The 25360-nt window shown below is 49.7% G+C and overlaps 1 long non-coding RNA gene across 1 annotated transcript in view; it reads left to right on the forward strand.

Annotated features, from left to right (window-relative positions):
* LOC125940342 (uncharacterized) overlaps positions 1–25360 on the forward strand; it is a 68413-nt gene that overhangs the window by 31641 nt on the left and 11412 nt on the right. Inside the window, exon 3 of the long non-coding RNA XR_007463560.1 lies at positions 18573–18653. This is a non-coding gene — a long non-coding RNA (uncharacterized LOC125940342). The remainder of the gene's footprint in view (positions 1–18572; positions 18654–25360) is intronic.

Raw genomic sequence — 25360 nt, forward strand, 5'->3', positions numbered from 1 at the left:
TTCCACATCCTTGCTTCAGTCTTCAGTGAAATTCGACTACTTCATTGTATTTCTCGCCTTCTCATACAATACATACTATGTTCTCCCTACGTATCACCTTAAACAGCTCCACAAAATGGCCGTGTATGCCCTCGTGCCTCAGAATATCGCAGAGTAATTCCCTACCGACGTTATCTTAAGTTCCATTATTATCCCACTGAAAAGCTGCGCCATCTTGCGTCCCCGCCGCGAAGTCTACGCGTGGTACGTGTGTGGATACTCAGACAAGATTGTGGAGTATGTCTGACATGAGTTCGATTCCAGCCAGCAATGAATAATAACACGGTGGTAGTACCTTACCGCCATGTTGATTGCTTCTTGCATCACTTCTTGATCACTGCCTCCAGCAGTCCGGAGGGTGATGTCCTTCTTGTACAGGCAGTGATGGAGGCGTGGAATGACCGACAGCTGTGCTGGGAGCCATAGCAAGACGATGTTTAAAAGCATTGGAGAAAGAACAGACCCTAAAGGAGTACCTTCCTTCCCAGCCCGCAAACCTCTGACCTGAACCCCCTGTTGTCAATATGACAGTGTGGTTGGAGACGAAGTCTTCAATGAAGCGATCCGTAGTTGAACACACGTTTAGGTCCGAGAGTGCCTCGAGTAGAGCACAGTGCTTTACGTTGTGAAACGCTTTAGTAAGGTCTAGGACGAGGATTGCCCTCGTGTCCAGTTTAGGTCCCTGCAGAGCGTCAACTACTTGAAGCTTAAGTTGGAGCATGACATCTTATGTGTGCAGTCGTGGACGGAAGCCGATCATGGTGTGCGGTAAGGTGTCTTCCTTATCCACGCATTCAGTAAACTGAGCAAAAACGACATGCTCCATGACTTTTCCTACGCCTGAGGTGAGAGATATGGGGCGGAGGTTGTCTAAATGCAAACGTCCGCCCGGTTTGAAGATACTATCTTGGCGCGTTTCCGCTGTGCAGGCATGGAGTCCACTCCAAGATGATATTGATATGGTGCCGCAGAGCTGCTAGAGCATCGTCGTCCAAGTTTCGAAGCAGCCGACTCGTGATTCAATCGTCCCCCGACGCGGAGTTCACTCGCAGGTTGCTTACCAGTGCCTTTAATTCCGCTAGGGTGACATGGGCTTCCAGGGAGATGTTAGGTATTTGGCGGTGATGTTTCTTAGTAGATATTGGTCGGTAGGCTGCGTTTGATGTAGGAGCTTCTGTAGATTGTGTAGTTGTGTTGTTTTGCGGGTTCGTGCGTCTAGAAGTTGGCGCTGAATGTTCCATGCTTTGGGGAGATTGGGTTGCCGTTGCATGCCATCGCACACGGTATGCCATTGTTGATTGGTTAGCTGCAGCGAGTACTTTTGTCCTTTTACGAATTTTGGTTTGTTTGCAGAGCGGCGATTGGGTTTCTCAGTCTGGTTTTGTTTCCAGAGCCCCGCCAGAGCGGGGCTCTGTAATTTTCTGTCGACCTACTTCCTTCTAGAACCTTCCAAGACCAGTTTGGTCACCGCCTCCGCATCAGCAAGGAGGTCACTCGTCAATGTGTCGAGGACAGGCGCAGGCCTCGACATGGTGAAATCATGGTGGACGACGGTAAGATCATACCAAGGGGTAATCATATTGAGGACTGAATGAAGTTCTTGAGGGGGCGGTGTCGCGGTAATCACAAAGGCCGTTATTGGCATCACATTCGTCGACCATGAACATTTCTATTGAATATTCTGACACAAGAATATACTATTTCGTTGTGTGCGGTTTTTTGCTCACCTGACGCAGATGCAACGTTTCTTGTCAAATTAAACGATGCTCTTACGGAAGTACGCGAAAAGAAGTTTATTTTGACAGGGCATTTCTATTAGGCCTCTCTACGCTGGGATACACTTTGCTATGGACGCTCCACTTCTTGTGATGGTGTGCTGGATATTGGGTTCTCCCACAAACTTGAGCAACTTGTACGCCAACAAATACGTGGTAATTCAATTCTTGACCATCTGTTTCTTAGCCATCGTTTCAGTACATGGTAAATTAGTGTAGAAAGAGGAATAAGTTACCATAAACAGTTATATTTTGTTGGGCCAAAGAATAGAAAAGGTCCAAAAAGTCGCCAGTCAAAGGTGCGATTAAAGAGTACAACCTTGCAGCTGATGTCTCAGCATGTAACTACCTAGACTCGCATCTGATCATTGACGAAAGCAGCGTACAAGATTCGTGGCGTAGTTTTCGGAACACGATACATATTTGCACTGTATAGTTTGTCCCAACCAAAAAATCGAAAGTTAGCCGCGAGAACCCTTTAATCAGCCGATACATTATTCACATTAGACCCAAAATAAAAATGTTAGGAAAAAGATGGTAGACCAAGGCCATTACAGTCATACGAACGGAAATAAAAGCTATTAACTAAAATGCAACATACTAGAAATACGTTCTTCACAAGTACTATACTGGACTTCACTAAGAATGATCCAAAACGTTTTCGCAGAATTTAGGACAGTCAGAACGTGGAATAACGGGGATAATGCTCAATACTAGGCTGCTTACAGATAAAGATGAGATTAAACAGGCAATGAACAATTATTTTCATAGTGTTTTATTGAACCGGCTAAATATGAATTACAAGACGAAGCTTTATCTACCAGTCACAGCACACTGGTTTCTAATAAAGGTGTAATATCAATGCCATTGGGTCTCAATACTACAACACCCGGTGTTCGAATGACTAACTGAGCGAAATGCAGCTCCACTGACGTGAAACCTGGGGAGTGCAAAGCATACAGTGATGCACCGCTAATGGGCTCATACTGCCTTAAGCAATAACTCATAACCCCGTAAACGCGGCCTCCCCATTACGACGACAGAAGAAAAGTGAAATTCTACACTGGAATAATAAGCGGCAACACAGCCTGCTGTGGAAGACGATGATGACGACGAAAGCGGAACAATGGAAGGAGCGTGTGCAGTGCGTGAGCACGAACCGCTTGCTTCAACGCAGCCAACTGTGGAAGACGACGACGAACGTAGGAGAAGTGGCACGAGCGCGTGCTGAACGCGAGCACGAGCTGCTTGCTTCCCGTGACCACGACGGCGACGACGACGATTACGCAGGAGACGCCGACAGCCCGGGCGCATAAGGTGCTTCGCACTTAAATGTCCCCAGGGCCTAATGGTATTCCTGGACGTCTATTCTGTTAGAGCCCACCTAGTGGACTCTACATTTCGGCTGTCGGTGATTGGCTCCAGCTCCATGAGCGAGAAGGTGACTGGCTGGCTCCTTCTCGCTCGTGCACCTGGAGCCAATCGAACAGCCGAAGTGGACAGTCCACTAATTGGACTCTTGCAGAATATCCCTCCTAGGGTGCTATGCAGGATGCGCCGAGTTTGGCGAAACTCGGGATCTTCACGAGCTCTGGCGATGCCCCAAGATGAAAGAACTAATGGTAACAAGACAACGTTTGTCCGTCGGCATGCCTCAAGTTTCATTGGTTTATCAAGATTCACTCTGGGTGGCTATCGTCCCTTGGGCGTTGCCATATGGGCGGTTGACAAACTGGGGCTCACGTGATCATACGGTCGGTGCATGGTCGTGCCTTCTTACACTTGTTTGTCGTTCCACTAAGTGCATTACAGGTACAAGCAAGTTATAAAACAAATGCATTTAGTAGAATAATATTAGTCACATTAACGTGGGTTATAAGCATTTTAAAGTTTATAAGACCTACACTGAATGTGTATTACACTAATTTGGAGTTGAATGCGTTTCGCGTAAAACCACGAGGGGATGCTCGCCCTCCTCGTTTTTTCTCTTCAATCGATTGGCGCGGCTTGCTACGTGCTTGCGCTAGCATTCCCAAGAGGCGATTGGTGTGCGGTTGGTTTTCTCAGTGGGCTTTCAACAGATCACTCGTTGCTCCTCTTTCCTCAGGATTGGATTGGTGCGGCTCGCTACGTGCTTGCGCTCCCATTTCCGAGCACAGGTAGGAGTGCGCCCGGTTTTCACACTGGGCTTTTAACAGATCGCTTGTCGCTCGCGCTAATGAAAGGCGGGGAGTAGATGTGCATCGGGCACCCCAGCTGCCAGACGAAGTTAGCGTCGGCTAGCGCATCAGTGGTTTGCCGCGCGCTTACTCTGTATGCACTCAGTAACGCCGGAAAGCACTCATACAAGGGTCAGAAGTGTACGCTTTATTTTCTTTTACTTTGTGATGCACCTTCATACTGGCAAGCGTCGAACGATGGCTTCTAACAATCGCAGGAAAGAGTCTTTATATACTGGGTAGCCCGAGCGATCCGTGGCTTCTAACAAACGTAAGAAAGGGTCTTTGCAGTGCACGTGGCCGTTGCGTGCCACCACATCCATCCCAGGTGGGACTCCAGCATCGGTGTGGTTACAATGTACCCATCGTTGACGAGGTGGCGCTTCCCTTTTTGACAATAACTTTCTATTTTTTGCGTGAACGCCCGTGATGGGATCCACAAAGTTCACGCTGTGGTTGACTATCTCCCAATGAAGATTGAGGCATAGCACCGATAGCATCCACTAATTTTGGGATACATTTGTATGCAGCCAATCCGCCACTATAAATAATGGTCCCCGGTTGAACATTGGCTGCAATAATGGCGCCTAGCGTCGCCGCCTTTCGATGGTCGACCTTGAAAGTCGCAGCACCTCTCTGGTCGCGCCGAACATGCCGAAGACCCATGGGCCACCATGGGCCGTAATTTTGGCGGCTCGGTGGAAAGTTTTCGCCTGTCATTAGGCAGCCTCAATTGTACTTTTGCTCGCCGCGAAGAACGCACTCATGAATTCGCGCTATCTACCGTGGGCCACTGAGTGGAGGCCACGCCAGCAGCTCATCCCTCGCTACCTTACGGGGGTAGTTCCTCCAGTCGGCGATGGCGTGCTCCGATATAGGAAACAAGTCGCCGGTCATCTACTTCAACAACCACATGTCAACGCTTTTGCTCACGCAGTACGTGAGCCAAATCATTTGCCGCCTGTAGAGGCGGTCATTCGGATGGCCGAGGTGGTCCCTGTTGGTGAAGTAACTTCCTTCGCCTCTCTGCCCGTGCAGTGCAGTGGTACCGTGTAACTGGGAAGACTGATTGCGGCACCTGTTGCACCGGAAGGCAGCCCAGCGTCCATTCTGAGTCTTCCAATATAATGTGACCACTTCCCCTGCGCAGGTTGGTTGGTCCGGGTTTAACCGCAGGTTGTCGCAGGTGCCCCAGTACTCCGATGACGACGCCGGACCTGGCCTGGGGCTGGGGCGCGGTGGACGAGGAGTGCTTGAAACAGGAGAGAGCCGAAGCGATCGCACGAACTATTCCTCCGAAGACTAGCCACGCCACTCTGCTCGGAAAGCATAATTTGCACGCCACGCTATCTCCACAGACGAGGGCATTCGCCTAACTCGTCACACGGCCAGCGCACTCACGTTTTGCAAAGGCAAAAATGACGCTGAAACTCTACGTCGGTCATGCAGGTGAACGGGTCCAGACGGTTATATTGACGCTTGCGGCCGCTGGATGCGATGACGCAGTCTGCTGTGCCGCCGCCATGTTCACGACTTCAACTCGAGGGGGGTTTCGCGATGTACGAGTTTGGGACGAGTTCGCCTGTCATTCAAAACCATAGGTTACGCCCCGCGCGAGGCATGTAACTCTTGTGCGCGCCCACCACGGTTGGGCCACACCCAACTTATTTTTCGGCAACAGCGACGTGGTGCGGAACTGAGAGGCATTAACAATCTTGACCGGCGAAATAAAACACGCACAAAGCACTGTCATCTGTGATGTACTGAGCACCACTATAAAAAAAAAGTCGACTTTCACTGGCTCCTCCATACATCTTCTTGGGCTGTGATGGCCCCACAACTAGTTTCGTTGTCTGCATTGTGGCGACGTAGCGCACAGCAAATAATTATCGGCACGTCACTGTAGGTGCTTGCAAGGCGTCGATGCGCCGTGGTGGACGACTATGCTGAGCAGTGCGTAGTGTTTTCCAACGACAACATATCGCAGCTGTCGTTTGAGATGGCTGCTTTGTCATCGGTGATGTATCGGAGCCGCAGTGTCGCAAACATGGTCAGCATCGAGAAACGCTCGCTTTTCTAGACCCAGTGCGATGGCGTTTATTCATTACAAGCACGGTACTTTAAACAGTGGCAACAACTTCCTGTGTTCGAAGTCTAAATTCCTAACTGCACACAAGAGCCCTCACATGCCAAAATGCGATTGCTGCACTGTCATTATGATATCCATCTGCGATTGCTGTTAGCTCTGCAGCAGAGGCAATCGGCAAGCTAGAGCACTGCACGAGCTCGGGCTTACCCGGAAGCCCAAGCTCGGCCCGGCCCGTGGGGTGGGTCTAGCCGGGTAGGGCAATTTGTTCTCGGGCTCGGGCCGGGCTCGGGCACGGCATGGGCTTTTTGACCCGGGCGCGGGCCGGGCTCGGATTTACGGGTGGTGTGCACGTAACGTGCAGCGTGTTATCCTGGCGCGTCTGGACTCTGAAAACCCTGTTGCGCGAACACAGCTGGAAGCTAGCAGTGCTACTCCTGTGTACTTCCATTTTCTTCTTCCATCGTATTTTGCGCTGTTTGAACAGAATGTAAAATTTCAGACAGACCGAAGTCGCCTCAAACCAAAGGATGCCTCGTTCAAACAGTCAAATACAACACGCGTGTAGCAATATTATAAGCCAACAAACAATGACAAGAAAGGTCAACATAAGGAAAATTGTTGTACTTACTTATTTAATTATATAAACGATAAATTATATTAAATGAAAATCGATAAAAAACAACTGGCCCCAGGTGGGCAACGATCCCTCGTCTTCCCATTACGCGTGAGATGTTCTTACGATTGAACTAGCACGGCGCTGTTTTCCAATCCGCTTTCTGGAGTATTTGTGTTTTTACCACTAGAACTAACCCCCCGAGTGTTAGCCAGCGCCACCACTCACAAGCCTAGGTGGCCGATGTGGGACATCCTTTCTGCCGCAGGGGTCACATTTATCGTTTCATTAATTCAATCACTCGGGAAAAGAGGAAGAACGAACTGGGCTCGCGCAGTGAATTCAGCCGGCCAGCGCTGACCGTACGCGTCACCAATGGTGCCGCTGTTGTCGTCAGTGGTATGTGCACTGCTCGCATAGCAATTGCTGGTCGCCAAGTTTCAATCCTGTTAACCGTGCTGACCAGTTGCCCTCATGACCTAATCTTCGGGCTCGACTTTCTGACGACATTCTGACGACATTCTGCCCTCATCAACTGTGCCGCCGGTACGCTATGCCTCGAGCTGCCTCTTCTTTCAGACCTGCGCCCCGAACAACCGAACACCCTCTGCACTACAGCGTTTGTTCGCTTTCCTCCAAAAGCCTTAACCTTCGTCAAATTGGCCTCAATGGCAACCATGCCTGATGGCGACTATGTCGTCGCACCTATTCTGGATGTCCTCCTGGCGCGCGAGATCTCTGTGCCACACTCAGTCGTAACCCTTGTCGCTAGCCGGATGTGCCTCCCCATAATCAATTTTGGCTGGATGAAGCAAGTGTTACCCGAAGGCTTAGCGGTGGCCACGCTCTGGTCAGTGACAGACGACCATGTCACTACTTTTGCAGCCGACACGTCTCCAGATCCTTCTGATTACCCGCAGGATGCCATGAACCTCGACGGCGCATTAGGTCCCATGGTCGCTCCGGACCTCGCACCTGCTCAAGCAGCCGCCCTATATCGCCTTTTGCTTTCCTACCGCGACGTATTTGACACTGACAATCGACCACTTGGTCAGACTTCCTTTGTTAAGCATCGGATAAACACTGGTGATGCTGTTCCTATTCACCACCGACTGTATCGCGTGTCCACTGCAGAGCGGCAAGTTATTCCGCAGGAAGTAAACAAGATGCTCGCCAAACACATTGTTGAGCCCTCGTCAGGTTCTTGGGCATCGGCGGTCGTGCTCGTCAAAAAGAAAGATGGCACGTGGCCTTTCGGCATTGATTACCGCCACCTAAACCGAATAACGAAAAAGGACATTTCCCCTTTACCAGGAATCGACGACGCTCTTGATTGTCTTCACGGTCTTCGATCTGAATATTGGGAGACTTTCGTAGATGAGCAATACCAAGAAAAGACCGCTTTCGTCACTCCAGATGGCCTCTACCAATTCAAGCTTATGCCATTCGATCTAGGCAATGCCCCCGCCACATTCGAACGGATGATGGACTCGCTGTTTCAATGTTCTGCCCATTACTATATGACAAGCCCTTCTGAGTAATCACAGACCATCGTGCGCTCTGTTGGCTTTCGTCGCTCAAGGATCCTACTGGCCGGCTCTGTCGTTGGGCCCTCCGACTACATGAATATCCCTACGCAGTAACTTACAAGTCAGGCCGCAAACACCAGGACGCAGACTGCGTCTCTCGCTACCCAGTCGAAGAACCGACCTCTACGTCTCATACTGACACCGACACCTGCGTTCTCTGTTTTTCCACTGCTAAATGTCGCCGACGAGCAGCGCCGTGACCCGTCCTTCGTATTATCATTGACCGCCTTGAATCGTCACTTGCCAAGAGTTCCATTCGCTTATTCACATTTCAAGATGGCGTATTCTACCGCCACAACGCTCACCCCGACGGCCCAGCATTACTCCTTGTGATCCCTAAACACCTTCGCTCGGTTGCTCTCCACGAACTTCACGACTGCCCCATTGCCGGCCACCTCGGTGTGTCACGTACCTACGACTGGATCCGCCGACGCTTCTTCTGGCCAGGGTTTGCTCGCTCATTACGAAGATACCTACCAGCATGGGAGAAATTCCAGCGACGCAAGACACCATTGACGCTCCCTGCCGGGTTCCTTCAACCACTCGACATTCCCGCGGAGCCATTCTTTCGGGTTGGTTCGGACTTGCTTTTCCCTTTTCCTCTATCTACCTCTGGGTACAGGTGGATCGCTGTGACCAAGGATTACGCACATGCGCTACGCCATTACCTTAGCGCTTCCTTCAAGCTGCGCCACAGATGTCGCCGAATTTCTGCTACGCCACGTGATTTTAATACATTGAGCTCCGCGACAACTTCTCACAGACCGTGGCCGGACATTCCCATCAAAAGTTATCGCAGACATCCTACAGTCCTGTAGAAAGAGGCACAAGCTATACACGTCATACTATCCGCAAAAAATAGCCTCATGGAGTATCTCAATCACACTCTCACAGAAATGCTCGCGAAGTATGTATTTTCAGACCACACTGACTAAGACTTCGCTCTACCATTTGTCACGTTTGCTTATAATCCTTCGCGCCACGACACAGCCGGTTGTTCCCCATTTTCCCTTCTGTTCGGCCGAGAACCAGCACTGCCGCTCGACACAACCCTCCCTGTTCACGCGGCACCGACCAGTGAATATGCACTTGACGCCATCGCCGGCGCCGCCAACGCAAGAGAAATTGCCCGTGACCGCCTTCTAAACTCCAAGAGAGGCAAAGGCGTTTGTACGAGCGGCGACACCGAGAGATGCACTTCCCGCCTGGCTCTTGGCTGCATCTGTGGTCTCCGTCACGTTAGGTCGGTCTGTCAGAAAAACTGCTTTCTCACTACACAGGCCCACACCGAGTGCTTTGTGCCGTTACTCCCGTCACCTACGGGATCGCCCCTGATCGGCTTCCCAGTCCAGTGATATCGTCCACGTTACACGACTGAAGCAGTATCACCCTCCCAGTGATGATATTGAAACGCTCCGAGACGTCGCTTCTGCCGCCGGGGGATTATGATACACAGGTTTTGTATTTGATTGTTAGAACGAGGCGTGCGGGCGCCATCACTCGAGAAAAGAGGAGGAAGAACGAACTGGGCTCACGCGGTGATTCCAACCGGTCAGCGCTGCAACCACTGTTGTAAATATATTCTTTAAATAGCTGCTCGCCTAATTGACTCATGCTTTGCGTAACATTATGATTAATAAAAGTCGGGGCCCCTCGGTATCCTTTATTCTCGTTCAATGATATAGTATTGTTGCAGGAAGAAAGCAGGACCACGAGTATAGAAGGATGTATATTTACAAGCGAAGAAATATGGCGTTCAGGCAACGGCCAGAGTCTTCGTCTTCCTCTCTTTCGCGTCACCTTCTTCTTTCCCTTCACCGTAACATCACCCTCCCGGTGGGGTTAGCTCCGTCCCGGTGCAGGTTATGGAGCGTCGCTTAATGGGGGGACATAGGGCTTGAGCGTGGCGACGTGAACAACCTCGCTGGTGACGTTGGGAGACAATGAAGGCTGACCGACTGGCGCGATCTCGTATGTCACGTCGGACAGTTGTCGTAAGATCTGGTATGGGCCAGAATAACGGGAAAGTAGTTTTTCCGACAAGCCGACGCGACGTGAAGGCGTCCAGAGAAGGACAAGGGAACCAGGTGAAAAATGGTGGTCTCGGTGCCGAAGGTCACAGCGTCGTTTTTGAGAAGCTTGCGAGACTGTGAGGCGACGACGGGCGACCTCTCGGGCCTGGGCGGCTAAGGCAATAGCATCGCGAGCGTAACCAGTGCTGGGTGATTGTACTGCGGAGGGCAGCAACGTGTCGAAGGGCAAGGTGGGGTCGCGGCCATACAAAAAGTAAAATGGGGAGAATCCGGCAGTATCGTGGCGGGACGAGTTGTATGCGAAAGCGATGTACGGTAAAGCGACGTCCCAGTCACGGTGATCGTCGGAAACGTACAGGGCCAGCATTTCGGTTAGTGTGCGGTTGAGTCGTTCGGTGAGGTCGTTCGTTTGAGGGTGGTATGCGGTAGCGAGCTGGTGTTCTGTAGAACAGGAGCGGAGCAGATCATCGACGACCTTCGAGAGAAAGTAGCGGCCGCGATCCGTGAGTAACTGGCGAGGGGCGCCGTGGTGCAGGATGACGTCGTATAGTAGGAAGTCGGCGACATCTGTAGCGCAGCTGGTTGGCATCGCTCGTGTAATGGCATATCTCGTCGCATAATCTGTTGCTACAGCAATCCATTTGTTTCCTTTCATAGAAATAGGAAAGGGGCCAAGGAGGTCGAGGCCCCCACGGAGGAAGGGCTCTGGAGGGATAGCAATTGGTTGAAGCAAACCAGCAGGAGGTATAGCAGGCGTCTTGCGGCGCTGACACAGGTCGCAAGAAGTGACATAACGGCGCACAGAGCGATAAATGCCGGGCCAGAAGAAGCGGCGCCGCAGGCGGTCGTAAGGACGAGTGATGCTCAGATGCCCAGCAGTAGGAGCGTCGTGAAGTTGCTGGAGCACGGCCAGTCGAAGGTGCTTTGGAACGACTAGGAGGAGCTCCGGGCCATCAGGACGAACACTACGACGGTATAAAGTTCCATCGCGCAAGGTGAACATCCGCAGAGGCGGGTCATTAGGCGAGGAGCTTAGGCGTTTCATAAGTGTTCGAAGAACAGGATCTTTGCGTTGCTCGTCGCCAATATGGAGAAAGCCGGAGAGGGACAGAATACTGATGTCCGAGTCTGCATCGGTATCGTCCGGTTGATCCACGGGATTGCGGGAGAGGCAGTCAGCGTCTTTATGCAGGCGCCCTGACTTATACGTAATAGAAAATGTATATTCTTGTAGACGCAATGCCCAACGTGCAAGTCGTCCAGTTGGGTCCTTCAAAGAGGAGAGCCAGCAGAGGGCGTGATGACCGGTTACGACGCAGAAGCTCCGACCGAAAAGGTACGGCCGAAATTTCGCGACCGCCCATACGAGCGCGAGGCATTCCCTCTCAGTGATGCAGTAATTTCCCTCGGGCGTGGAAAGAAGGCGACTGGCGTAAGCGATGACACGGTCGTGGCCCTGTTGACGTTGAGCGAGGACAGCGCCGATGCCATAACCACTCGCGTCAGTTCGTACTTCAGTAGGCGCAGAAGGGTCAAAGTGTGACAGAATCGGAGAGGTTGTAAGCCGCTCGATGAGGGTAGAGAAGGCTTGCTCCTGCAGTGGTCCCCAAGAGAAAGAGGCATCTTTCTTAAGAAGGTCAGTGAGAGGGCGAGCAATGTCGGCAAATTGTTGCACAAATCGCCGGAAATAAGAGCATAAGCTCAGAAAACTACGGACATCGTTTGTTCAACAAGGTACAGAAAATTGCGCACGGCGTGGACTTTCTGTGGATCAGGTTGGATTCCGGCGGCGTTTACGAGATGGCCGAGCATGGTAATTTCACGGCGACCGAAATGGCACTTGGAGGAGTTTAGCTGAAGGCCAGCCCTGCGAAACACGGAGAGTATGGTCGTGAGGCGCCTCAGGTGGCTCTCAAAGTTCGACGAAAACACAATCACATCGTCGAGGTAACAGAGGCATGTAGACCACTTCAAGCCGCGCAGCAGAGAGTCCATCATGCGCTCGAATGTAGCTGGCGCATTGCATAATCCAAAGGGCATGACTTTAAATTGGTACAGACCGTCCGGTGTGACGAAGGCGGTTTTCTCGCGGTCCATCTCGTCGACGCTAATCTGCCAATAGCCGGAGCGGAGGTCAATTGATGAAAAGTATTGGGATCCGTGAAGGCAGTCAAGAGCGTCGTCAATGCGAGGAAGGGGATAAACATCCTTCTTTGTTATCTTGTTGAGGTGACGGTAGTCAACGCAGAAGCGCCACGAGTTGTCTTTTTTCTTTACTAAGACAACCGGTGATGCCCACGGGCTACTGGAAGGTTCAATGATGTCCTTGTCCATCATCTTGTCGACCTCTTTCTGGATTATGGCCCTTTCTGTTGCGGATACACGATATGGCCGCCTATGAATGGGGCTGGCGTCACCGGTGTTGATGCGATGGGTGACAACAGATGTCTGACCAAGTGGACGGTCGTCCAAATCAAAGATATCCCGATAAGATGACAGGAGGTGACGAAGAGCTGTTCTTTGCTCGGAAGGAAGGTCAGGGGCGATCATCGTCCGCAGGCGTCGAGCACGAAGGAATGGGTGACAAAGGGGCGTTGGTACTCAGGAAGGATTCGGAGGCCAAAGAAGAAATCTCAAATTCTTCCAATGGAGTGATAAGTGCGACGGCAATGCCGTGTGGCAGCACATACGTCGAAAATCCAAAATTGAGGATGGGCACCCGAGCGCAGTTTTCGAGGATCCGGATTAAGGTGCTCGGTAGGGCAATATTTCGTGACAACACCACGTCAGTAAGCGGAGACACGACGTACTCGCCATCAGGTACGGGAGGACAGGGCGTCAGGAGGACATTGGTAGCCGCCTGTGGAGACAGCCTTGCAAACTCAGCAGAACATAAGCGGGGTGATGCACAAGTTGTTGCGTCTGCGTCGGCAGGAAGCGGCAGATCCAGCTGTACAACACCTGCGGAGCAGTCAATTTGGGCAGAGTGTTTCGAAAGGAAGTCGAGGCCGAGAATAAGGTCGTGTGGACAGTGCTCGAGGACGATAAATAAAACAACGCTATAATGACCCGCAATGGTCACACGTGCTGTGCGCATTCCAAGAACAGGTGAAGTACTCCCATCGGCGACTCGCACAGTGCACGGTACGGCGGGCGTCAGAACCTTTTTGAGCCTTCGGCGGAGGCTCAAAACTGAAAACTGCGCTCCTGTGTCAACGAGAGATGTAACAGGAACACCATCAACTTCAATGTCCAGTAGGTTTCCACGTGTAGTCAGGGTCAACAGAGGATTTGTGGGCCGGGTCGGAGTTGCAGCTTCACCTCCGGGAGCTGCACCGCCTAGTTTCCCGACGGGAAGCGGCCGGTTGCAGATGGGGACGAAGAGCGGTGAACGAGAGGCGAACGGGACCGACGGCCTTGCGGAGACGGGGAGCGGCTGGATCTTGGTGGAGCACTGTCGGCATTGATGTTCCTAGGCGGCGTGCAGGGCGAGAAAGTGCGATTGTCTGGTACTTGGCGGTAGTGACTCGGAGACGACCACCGAGGCGACGACGACCAGTGATTACGGCAATGACGGGCGATGTGTCCAATACCGGAACAATTAAAACAGATGGGTCTGTCATCCGGTGTGCGCCAGTCAGCGGGGTTGCGGCGGAGTGGCGGAAAGCTTTGCGTCTGGGAGCGAGCGGCCGGAGAAATCTGGTAGGTGTTCGTATGGCGGACCGAACAGAGAGATGGAATGCCCAAACTCGCTATTTCTTCCCGAACGACCGCTTGTATAAGCGAGATAGCGGGCACACTTTCCCGACAGTCGGAACGAATTGGAGCCGGAGTCATGGCCTCAAGCTCACGGCGAACGATACGCGTTATATCTTCTGATCCTGTCGGTTGAACAAACCGCGGCGGGTCTTAGCACGAAGATGTCGCGGCGGTATTGGGCAGTCTGTCGAAATGTTGAGGGACGCAGCGGCCTTTCGCTTGTTCGAAGCGCCGGCACTCCTTTATAATTGCATCCACAGTGGCACAATCCTTACACATCAGGAGATTGAAGGCGTCGTCTGCCATACCTTTTAGTATGTGACCAATCTTGTCCGCCTCGGTCATGGTGTTATCAGCCTTGCGACAGAGAGCCAGCACATCCTGTATGTACACGACATAGGATTCTGTGGACGTCTGAGCGCGGCATGCAAGTTCTTTTTTTGCTGCCAACTGACGACCGACAGGTCTGCCAAACAGGTCGCGCATTTTTTCTTTGCAGACATCCCAGCTTGTTAGGTCAGCTTCATGCGTATCGTACCATTGCTTCGCAGTTCCTTTCAGATAAAACATCAGGTTTGCTAGCATCATTGTTGGATCCCACCTGTTGTTGTCGCACACTCGTTCGTACATCACAAGCCAGTCCTCGACGTCGGTGTTGTCCGTGCCACAAAATGTCCCCGGGTCCCGCAGATGAGTGAGGATTACCGTTGGCGTGGGCTGCGGAGGCGTTGTCGGTTGTGTCGGTTGATCTGCCATTGTGGCGGCAGGTAGATGACGTCCACTGCGAAGTTCCGTGATTGTACCCCGCACCTTCCACCAAAATGTTGCACGAAGAAAGCAGGACCACGAGTATAGAAGGATGTATATTTACAAGCGAAGAAATATGGCGTTCAGGCAACGGCCAGAGTCTTCGTCTTCCTCTCTTTCGCGTCACCTCCTTCTTTCCCTTCACCGTAACAGTATCATACCAGAAAGAGTAATCATAAGAATGTTTGCGGAAGACTGCGTAATCTAGAAACAAATCTTATTGACGGAGGATCATAAGATTTTACAGGACGCAATTACCACCCGCCTTGGTTTTTTAGTGGCCATGGTATTGGGCACAAGGTCGCACAAGGTCGCACAAGGTCGCGGGATCAAACCCCGACCACGGCAGCCGCATTTACATGGGGGCGAAATGCGAAAACACCCGTTGACTTAGCTTTAGGTGCAGGTTAAAGAACCCCAGGTGGTGCAAATTATTCCGGAGTCCCCCAACACGGCGTGCCTCATAATCAAATCGTGGTTTTGGCACGTAAATCCCCAGAATTAGATTTTTTGCGCAAGTACCGCTATATTTCATTGGTGTTACTGTTGGGCTACGAAATTACATGTACAGAAAACCGTGCTTGTGCGCTTAACAAGAGATACATTTCCCAGCGTGTTCTCATGGTCACTTGGCAAAAGACGGTGAAAGAGGTGGGTGAATATAATATCTCGGCGTCATTATTTCCACTAAATTAAATTGCTCAAAACGCATCACTGAAATTTAAGCGTCGGCTTTGCGCAAACGGTGATTTCATAAAAGAAAGCTACAAAGAGCTCCGGTTTATGCTGAATAGCTTGCTTATAACGCCTGTGTGAGACCCAACGCAGAATATGCTGCAATCGTCTGGGATCCTTATTATAAGAAGGATAATAAGCAATTTGAGTGGACTAACCATAAGGCAGAGTGATTTACACTTGGCAAGTATAAAAACACGATGCATCTTCAATGCTTATGACAGCAAGCTACATTCTGGAATTAGAAACTCGAAGGAAACTAATAGTTTTAGTTATCTTCACAAATGCCTGATAGAAACATTTAATCTCAATCTACCGAGATCTGTCAGTCCCCTCAGCAGCCGAAGAACGCGTCACAGCCGGGAACATTCATTTGATCCTGTATTTGCGAAGACAAAGAGCTTGATTTTTTTCCCCCGTGAACTGTTGAGGACTGGAAGTTGCATCCCTCCACTATTGTTGCATAAATAGATTTTGTAGCTGCTATTGAGCAATTCTTATTAACAGCGTAAGCTGTTATGGGCTAATTCCAATAACCGTTTTGGTTTGCGAGGGTGTCCGCCGCCTCCGCGACCGGTGTCCGTAACCGCTATCACTGGAAATGCGCAAAAAAGTACCCGGTTCCCGCCGGTATCAACTCGGGCACGCTGCGCGTGGGTGAGATACTCTACCACTGAGCCAGGCAAGCGCTTGCTGTCAGGAAGCTGAAAAATGCCCCATAAACGCGCCCTAGCGCGCAAACAACGGGATACCGAGCCTCTGCCTGTATGGTGGCGCCATCTAGTTAAGGCGCCTGCAAACGCAGCGTTCCCGACATGTATATGCCTATAGCAGTCGCATGTTGCATGTAACTGGACCTGGTTAACTCAAGCAGGCTAGGTGACTCTTTGTCACGAGCCCGTTTTGAAGATTCCAATAAACAATCGTCATCATCCTCATCACCAACGACAGCGTTCGGCGGCACGAGTAAAGGGATGTGAGATCTGCATCACGTGTTCTTGATACCTCTTCAGAACACGTTATGGCGTCTCCTCGCAAGGTACGAACCGCTGCTGAAGAATTGAATCGTAGAGCTACGTGTGCGGCTACAACCACGCATCATCGGGCTCAGCAGACTGTTGTGCAGAGAGCATTGCAAGCCGCAGCTCGCCGTCATCGCCGGGCGTACAGTTCAGATCGTTCTCGTCAAAACCAGGCAAACAGACTTTGCCGCAAAGACCCTGTTGTGCGTGGTGCTGAAATTGGAGCTACTCTTGTTTGCTTTTAAAGACAAATGTATATATTGTGTTACTGATACGGTCTCTAATGATAGCCTGGAAATTGTATTTGTCACTCTATAATACCTGTATCAGTATCTGGTACTTTCACATTGTAGCCCCTTCTACGTGGGCCCGATTTATGGTTCGCAGTATTTAGAAATAAAAAAATCCTTTACCATGGTTTGTACGATGTCCGCGTTTGTTGCCGGCGTCGAAGTATCCATCTCACTGTCTGGTGCATTTGCCCTACGTTTCGGTGGGTTGGGTTGTTTCTACAGCCTCCCCCGATCAGCCGCTCGGCCTTGGCCATGGGAGGATGCTGCATTTGAAGCTTTTGCTTAAAGATTGTTTTCTTTGCTAGAAGTTCTTGAAGCTCTAGTCGAAGTGCACCAAGCTCTTTCATGACAGTGTAAAGGACCTGTTCCTTCGTGCTACTGGATGTCTGGGCGGGCGTGGATGCTGTGGGGTTGAGTGATTATGGTGCTGTTGTACGCTGTTGTGGATACTGACGGCAGGTCTTAGCTGCCCAGCTTACCAGTGATGCAATTGGCGCCCATGATAGCCACTGAAGGGACCCAGTGTGGCCTGAAAGAGGTTATTTGATTAGTGGCCCCTACCCACTGACACATACCAAATGACCCAAGTTAGAGTGAAATATATTTATTGAAGAATGGCATACACAAGTCAAGTTAGCTTGAAAGAGGTTCATTGAAGACCTGATTTATACCCAGTGAGACATACCCAGTATCTCAAATAGTCGGCGCAAACGGTTAAGGGGGAAGTCAGATAGCCTTATGAATGCCTGTGAAGTTTAAGAAACGGTAATCACAGTAATAGCGCTCTTACGAACAACATAGCGGTGCATTTATTTGCCCGACATTGTACGGACACCATCAAGAGCGAAGGAAGTTTCTTGGACAGATGCCACCCTTAGCCAAAGCTTCCTAGATACCACAGGGACTGCTCACTCCGATCCATGACGTCATGCTACGTGGCCCGACTTGGGACAACGGAGGGACAACGGAGGTGAGGCCGAGTGACGTGACGAGGGTATATAGGGTCCTGGAACGTAGGCGTCAGATCTGGGCACCTAGTCTCTCTCATAGGCGGAATACCCACGTCGTTCATCTTGCTGGCGCCGGCGGCAGCACCGAGATATATGACCACGTATGTCACATTAGAAACATACTTGGCAGGAAGGGCCAGATAGAGTCGTATGGCTGCAGGGGGGCTTTGGCTGCCATCGAAGCCAGGTGGTCACAGACAACGGCAGCAGGTGCAGATGGAACTGGGACCGCAGGCCGCGAAGCAATCTCGGCGTAAGAAGGTGCACAAACAGGCGCAGGAGCCCGGGCATGTGTGACACTTGTCATGAACGCCAGTTCTTCTTTAATGATGTCGCGCAAATTGGGAGGAGGAGCGGGCAGAGACGCAATGGTGGTGTAGGCCGCAGCCTGGCCCATGAAAGGAGCATGGCCCATGAAAGGTCCCCCATGAAAGGGTTATCAGTAACATTACGTACAGTGATGATCCGTGTGTAGTTGTGTTTGCAGTGCCATGGTTATTACGTTAGATGACTGTAGGTCCAACCTCAATAGATGGCGCTTGTTTTGAATATTCAATGGCGTGGTTTTCATTTTTTTTTTATTTTACAGAACTTCATTTCAGGTTGAATTATACTACGCCAGAAACGTACAACTGCAGTGTTTTCGTCACGACTGATGAAGATATAACGCGTGAGTACGCTTTCCTTGGCATTGTATGTCGGAAACTAATGTTCTTTTTTCCTATTTTAAAACTTTACATTTTCCAATCATTAAACTTCTTCTCTTCTTTTAAAATTGTTTAATTTGTGAATTATATAAAAGCTCGCACATAACCCAATTTCCAGCTCTTGTACATTACCAATGCCTCGATGTATAACTCGTTTAATCGATTCCCAAGGTCTAAGCGCACGTGAAGAATAGAACAGCTGTAAATGTATCCTCAGTATTGCGTGGTAGTATACGCGTAGACAGAGCAGCGATCAAGCACAATAGGTTGTAACAGGCCTGCTTAAAATCAACTCAGAAGAAGGGAAACCGAAGGGCTCGATTTTGTCGATCATAACCACACAAAGCCAACAGGCAATGAAGCCAAGAAAAGCATTGGGGAAATTAGGTGTAGTTGAAATTGAAATATAGAAAATAATGAAGAAAAGGGAAATGAAAGTGGACGAAAAGATAACTTGTCGCGAGCGGGATTATCTTTTCGTCCACTATAAATTCCCGTTTCTTCATTATTTTCTACATTCCAATTTCTAGTACACCTAATTCCCCGATGCTTTCCTTGGCTTCATTGCCTGTTGTCTTAGTGTGGTTACGCTAACTCATAGTGTTTTACGAGCAATTTGCAAATAAATCAGCTTGAGAACACCTACAGCACGCATATAGCTCACTGGTTATAACGATATGCTACGAGGTATGTGGCCGCGAAATAGATTCCCGACCGCGTTGGGCACGATTAGATTATGGAGCAATTTAAAATAAAAATTTAATAAATGCTCTTGTATTTAAATTTTGGTGAAATGTAATGAACCCGAAGTGACCTAAACTATTCCGAAGCTACAACGACGTCCTCCATAGCCCATTTGCTTATTCGGTACGTTATACCCCAGTAGTTATTTTTACTGCCGGCAATGATAATTGAAGGATCTGCACCTTCCAAATTTCAATCATGCCGAGATGTATTCTACTAGACAGACTCAGGTTTGAGAACTGCATTGTCCAAAATGGAAACAAAAAGATTGAAATATTTGAAAGATGTTTTCCACGCCTCAAGAAAGCAGCTTGGCGTTCCTCTGAACTATTGCCTTCGGGAGTTTTAACACATCCTGCACATGACGGTACATCGTTCACCAAACTGTTAAGCTCTGAAACGAATAATCTCATTGTTTGTATTTCAAGGCCAGTGCACAGAAGTATCTCCCACCAGTTCGATCAGCCCTTCTGCTTCTATATACCACGTTCCTAAGCATTCTCCACAGGGAATGGCTGCGCCGAAAAGTGATTGCCCAGTTTCTTTCCGGGTGATTAGCTCAGGGTCACCTTTGCCTCCAGCGCTGTTCGCAGAAAGCGGACTGTTTCCTACATACATTTGACTTTGTGTCCTTTTTGCTGATCCATGTCGTGCCTCTTCATGTTTGTGCATTCATCATAATAAATCCATTTGCTGATACATACCTTGCAATTGTTCGCAAACGCATTTTTTTATTCCTTGTCGACTTCGTGCTAGTCGTTATGAGCTCGCATTACCTGAAGCGCAAATCAAAGCTGGGAAAATATTGTGCGTCCTGCATAGAATATAACTCTTTTTTTAACGAGGCCAGAAGTCCATCTCTTCCGGGGTTTTTTTGTTCACAGCAGAATAGTGAAACAGCAACCTTCCTGATTCGTTGTCTTGCGCACCGAAACTACTGATGGTGACCAAGAACAGGACCTGGGGTGAATGCTGTTGCCTTTCAGTAGGTCTTCGAGGTGTGTTGGTAATATCGCGTATGGCGCAAGTGATATATCATTGTCGGCGGCACACGATTGATGTTGCATGTATGTAAACAGCTAGTCAACTCAGAAGTCTGTCTAAGAAAAAAAGAATGCACGTCGAAGGCGGTTTTGTGTTTTGAAAACAACACGATGAAGAACCTCGTTATGTACGGTGTGAACTCAGGGCAACCCGCATTCCGCAATGTATAACCAGGGGCACCATCTGCACTTGCACCATCATCACGTTATTCGCAGTCAAACAGCTTTTCCGTGACGCAAGCCAATACTGTGCTGATGTGTGTTAGGCGTGCTAGTATTCGAACTTGAAAAGCATTTTAGCGCCAGCAGAAGAGGACATATAGCAAATGTAGGCGGAACGTTGGGCTACCTACACAAGTTTATTCCAGGCAATATACATATATTGATAGGTCATGCAACAACATCGGCAACAATTCAAGCTTAAAAAAATGGCCGCATATCTGATTGCTTCGCTGCAAATGACGTCGAAAAACGATAGTCTTCTGCCGCCCCTGATACGTAACATCCTCTCCTCCCTCCCCTCACGCTCTTCCACTCCCCTCTCACTCCTCTCATTAGGGATGAAATGAAGGTTTTGCTGGATTCAATTCAAATTTCCCGTGCTCACCCTGCTCTGCGCACCATCTACGTATTTCAACCTTTTATTACTATTGGCTTAAAGCAGGATAAAGAGGCGCGGCTTCAGTCTGACTGCTGTAGGAAATGCCTCAATTTTCTGCTCAGTGTTCTTTGCGAACTCTATTATTTGCTCGTCATTCAATTTTAAAAACTCTGAGGCTATTGGTTCACGTTCTGAGTTGGTATCTCGCCCATACTTTAATGCTAAACGTCTATGATCGCTTCCCAGGCTATTTATTCCATTTTCGGCTATTATCATTTGGTATAGTTGTTCGTAGACCATTTCTGAGACTAAGGCGTAGTCGATACATGACTGCCTGTTTCCGCATTACCACGTTACGTGTCCATGACACTTATTCTCCCTGTTGACTACTATAAGGTTCTGTTCATCCGACAGATCCAGCACTAGCGAGCCGTTGTAATGAGTATATCTGTCTAAATCGTCCATGCGTGTGTTCATATCTCCCACTATTATCACCTGGCCCGATTTACTGAACTCATTAATATCGCTTCTAACGCAATCAACCAATTCCTTATTTTTTTCTCTGCTATCACAACCTGTCCATAGGTAAGCTACTCCCAGCCATGTCTTTTTACCTTGCCATGTGCCGCTAATTCATAAGTTCTCTTTCCATGTCTCGTTTACCCTTCGACACTGCAGGCCTCGCCTAATTAGTACGCCTATGCCACCGCCTTTCCTTGACCCAGACATTCTGTTGTACCCTTGCCATATAAAATTGTCAATAACAGGCGGCTGCTGCAAACCTCGCCGATGATTTTCGGTCGAGGCGTACACGCTAATCGCTTCATCATTCAGCTGCGTTTGAATTTCCACCCATTTTTCCTGCTTGCGACCACCCTGCATGTTAATGTACCAAATTTTACCTTCTCCATTCTTATCATTTCTGCGTCTTTTCCTGACTCCTGGTCGTCTAATTTTGCCCTTTACTGGTGTTTCGCTACGTTCAATACTTAATCCTACTTCCTGGTTGCCTGAGGCCCGCCTAAAAAAGCTACAGCGCGCGCCGCGAATCGACGCCCGGCCGGTGTTGCTACACTTTCACTAAAACGTATCCCGACACGCACAAAAGCGCCTTCGCGGCCTGCTCGGTGCACTTCTCGGTTGATGTCAAATGACCGTAAAATTCATTGCTTTAGCTAGAGTCCAAATTTCAATTATGAATCATTGTTCCACAATTAAACACGGACGAGAACACAGAGACAACATGAATGCCGGGCTTCCACTGAATTTTATTCGCAGGAAAACAGGGCTTTATGTGCACAGGGGCGAGGGGGCGCTGCTGGTGCACCGCACCGCAGAAGGTATTTCCTTGGTCCAGGCCACAATCATCGGAGGCGTCGAAAACCAAATGAAAGCAATAACTTTTTGGAAGTCCCATTTACAGTCAAACAATTATTAGAAGACCCGGTTAGAAATCATATTGAAGAAGTGGGGCCAGTGGCCTTTGAAAACACGTCTGATTTATTAATCGACAATTTTTAAGAGCTATTATTTTTTATCTCTCATGCACCATTATCACTTTTAATGATAGCTATTTTATCCAAAAAGAAGGAGCGTGCATCGGCTTTTGCCTTTAAGTGATACTTTCTTATGCAGTATTGTCAAGTGCATTCAAGCGTCCCTTTGCAACGCAGGCGTGCAGAAAGTTTTTGGATACGTAGACGATTACCTCGTGGTAATTACTGTGACTGAGGCTCAGGATAGATGTAATGGCGTGATCAACATTCTTGATATTTTTGCTAGCAACGCCTTTGGAATGAAGTTCACGCGCGAACTGCCGCAGGATGGTCGCACCCAGTACCTCGATGTGGGTCTTATTTTTCACGGAGCGTGCATTTTCTGGCATTGCAAGCCATTGTCGAAAGAACGAATTTTTAATTATCAATCAGCCCATTCCAGCCTCGTGAAAAGAGCTATAGCAAAAAAATGTCGCAGTTTCACCCGCAAGGCGAAGCATCAATTGCGAGTGCAAATTAATAGAGACCTACACGTAGTAAGGATAGTAGTTTTCTCAGCTGTGTAAACTTGGACATTTAGCAGCACCGGCAAAGTGTAGAACTGTTGTCGACGCAGTCGGCGTTTTGCCCGCGTTCGCACCGAAGCTACGCTGCGTTGGTGACTGTTGCCGGTGCCTCTGGCGGCGGCTCGGCGGTTTTCGACGAGATCAGGGGCCGTATTCTGTAACGCTTCGGTTTTCGAAGGCTTCGGTTTGCGTGCAGCGATTGGTCGCCGCCTGGGTGACGCCATCGCCTCAGGGCGCGAACGCATTTTTTGGCGACGTCACGCACATGTCAATCACGCGGAAACCGAATTTGTCGTCTGCTACGAAGCGAAGCCGCGCGCGCTGCTTCGGTCTGATCCGAAGCGCGCTGTGCCGTGTGCAGAGCCTGTGCGTGCCGTGTGCACGGGCGAGATCGCGGCACTCGGAGCAAAATGGCAGCGTGTCCGGTGTCTGTGGCGCCTGTTCTCGCGCTTTTAGCGAGCCTGTGTGAGAGACAGCGACGACGTCGACACCGACAAGAGGCCTTTGAGATGACGGACGAGGAATTCAGGCGACAATTCCGACTCTCGAAAGGGACAGTGCTCCGCCTGTGCGAGGAACTTGAGTGTGTGTTGGGGCCGCAACGCGCTAGTGGCATTGACACTGTGACAAAAGTGCTCTGTGCGTTGCGTTTTTTTGCGACTGGAAGTTTCCAGCAGTCCGTGGCCAACGAGGAAACTGTCGCCCTGTCCCAGCCCTCAGTTAGCCGCATAATTTTTTCCGTTGCTGAAGCCATAGCAACAGTCGGCAAAGCAAAGGGATGGGTGAAGTTTCCCACGGCCACAGAAAAGGTGGCGGTCAAGCAACGCTTCCTTGAACGTGGCAAGCTCCCTGGGGTCGTCGGCTGTGTTGACGGAACACTGATTGCCATCGTCCGGCCGTGAAAAATGAGCCCCGCGGAAACCGAGGCGTACTGGAGTCGCAAGGGATTTTACGCCTTGAATTGCATGGTGGTAAGTAAACAATTTCAAACACAGTCCTTGGTCTGAATCGTTAGCGGGTCCATTTAAAGTATACAAAGAGCACCTGTGACGCGAAATTAGTTGCGTGGTGTCGAGTCCCCATGGATGGGGCGAGACGAACGATGTTTCTTAGGCTTGAAAAAAGGCGCGGGGAAAATAACGCCCTGTCGCATAACTAGAAATGTAGCATACCCGAACTTTTTTGCGGTTCAAATGTTGCTGATATTACGGTCAATGCTATCTAAATATTGCGTTTATGGTCGTGTACGGACGTCAATTCCTGACGAGTAGCTGTGTAGCTTCCGTGGTAGCAGTGTGTAGCCTGTGTGGTATCAGTAACTACATAGTGAAGTGGCATGTGATGCGGCTTGTGCACGTTAATGTGTAAATGATGGATACATGCTTCAGCGTATCTTTACGAATGCGTAGGAATTCCACACAGGCTAGCATATCTGATCACTAGTGTATTTCGGCATTTACTTTGAAATGCACATATCCGTGCAAGCAGCGTTCGGTAAAGCACTCTGTTTATACGTGTTATCATCCTTAAGCAATGAGCAACAGAAGGTGAACGCTGAAGAGACCATTTGACTCCCTCTCGCAGGTGTGTGATGCGGACCTAAGGATCGTGGCCATAGACCCTCGCATGCCAGGATCATGCCACGATTCCTTCGTCTGGAGGCACTCAGCATTGCGCCGCCGCCTGACGTGTGGCCTCCTGAATTACGAGGAGTTCTTGCTTGGTAAGTGTAGCAATGATAGTGCACATTTCCCTTATGTGTTGTGTAGGTTCAATACGAACAGGATTTTTTATATTAATCTACAAATAGGAACTTTATGCCATGCGGAAGACACACTATTAGTTAGCAATGCGTTTGTTTACCTTTCATTTATACCCTGCATCAGCCAGGCATTTCTGTGCTGCAATACATTTTTTTCTGTTTGCAGCGGTTCCTATCAAAATTTCGCACAATGAATCATTGACATCTGAAAACATTTTTTGTAAATGCAGGAGATTCGGGGTACCCTCTGGAGCCCTGGCTTCTCACTCCTGTGCCCGGACACCCGACACGGCTGACAGCAGAGGGGCGCTACAATGAAGCTACAATGGCGCTACACTAAAAAGCCGTTTTAGGTGCCTGCAGAGGTACCGTACGCTGCACTACTCACCCCGCAAAGCAGCCACCATTGTGGCGGCGTGTGCTGCGCTTCACAACCTCTGTCTCCAGGCAGGGGATCC

The sequence above is a fragment of the Dermacentor silvarum genome, chromosome 9 (assembly GCF_013339745.2).
Source record: "Dermacentor silvarum isolate Dsil-2018 chromosome 9, BIME_Dsil_1.4, whole genome shotgun sequence".
Taxonomy (NCBI): domain Eukaryota; kingdom Metazoa; phylum Arthropoda; class Arachnida; order Ixodida; family Ixodidae; genus Dermacentor; species Dermacentor silvarum.